This window comes from Tigriopus californicus, chromosome 12 (assembly GCF_007210705.1).
Source record: "Tigriopus californicus strain San Diego chromosome 12, Tcal_SD_v2.1, whole genome shotgun sequence".
Classification (NCBI taxonomy): Eukaryota; Metazoa; Arthropoda; class Copepoda; order Harpacticoida; family Harpacticidae; genus Tigriopus; species Tigriopus californicus.
The window spans coordinates 5,012,219-5,013,531 of NC_081451.1; positions in this window are offsets into that span (position 1 = coordinate 5,012,219).

The following is a 1,313-nucleotide window of genomic DNA, read 5'->3' on the forward strand; positions in this document are numbered from 1 at the left end:
GCCTCATCATCCATTACATAATGTGAGCATATTGTCGTACAATTTCCTTGAACGGCTTTTGGCATCGGCAGTGAAGTTTTGTTGGATGTTACGATCCAGACCACCTGAGTCTTGTAGTACATTAGTCCTGGCCTTCTTTAACCTTCTGAATGTAAGATTGTGATGTGATTACTTTCTTGCCTACATCTCTCCTCGACATTGAAGGATTGTCCTTGAAGTATTGAACAACTTTCAAGGTACAATCCTGGTGGTTTGGATCAGCATTTTCGTTATTTCCAGGCTTTCTTGTTACGCCTAAAGTGGCCTTGGATCGTTGTAAGACGTCTGATACTTTCGATTTTGGTAAATCAAATGGGCCTCAGTTGAAGGAAAGCTTGTACTAGCACAAAGGCCATTGAATAGACCGACTAGGCCCTCTTTAACTACTTGTTTGAACCCCCGGAATAATCGCAAAGACCGAATAAAGATAAAGTTGTATTTGGTAGATAGGTGGTATGGAAGGAGGTCTTTATGGGAAGACGTACAGTAGCAGAATCACCATGACGTGGGCAAAGAAGAACGGAGAACAAAGACATATGATCGGAAAGGTGTAAGGATATATGTACGCAACCTATAACACACAATCATTCCAACCCCTTCGTTTGCTCGGCCATGGAATCCATGGCTCGACTTACTGACTAAGCATACACGTTGCAATTTTAGGCGGATGTAATTGATTTTCAGATCCAAAGATTTTTGAAGCCAGATCTGGCAATGGTTTGGTATTCAGTATAACTTTTCATAATGCGGACGTTAGGTAACGGGCAAAAAAAAACCTATGCAATGCATGTTAAAACAATTAGGTTTTAAAGCACACTAAAATGTTAAAACAGGGTGAAAGACCAAATACAATACAAAATACATAAAATAGATTCTAGAGCATACTAAAATGCCGTTTCAAACAAAGTTTGTGATAATGTATTGAAGAGCTACTGAGTTATGTAACTTTAAATGGTACATTTTTTCAGAGGACATTTTTGAAAATGTACATTATCGCAGTTTGGAAGACTTTTAATATAAAAAAAAAACATTTACAAATTATCGCAACAATCTCTCTAGTAGTTAATCAAATTTTGTGACATATTTCAAAAACTTTTAGAAATAAGTTTCTCAAAACATATTTATGAAATCCTGAATCATTCACCAAGTTACGCATTTATCGCAAATTTAAGCTAAAATTATTCATTGGGCATTTTCATGTATTTGCCATTGGTCCGAGGACCTCCCTCAAACTGGACTAAAGCCGAGAATTTGAAATCTGCATAAGAGATTGG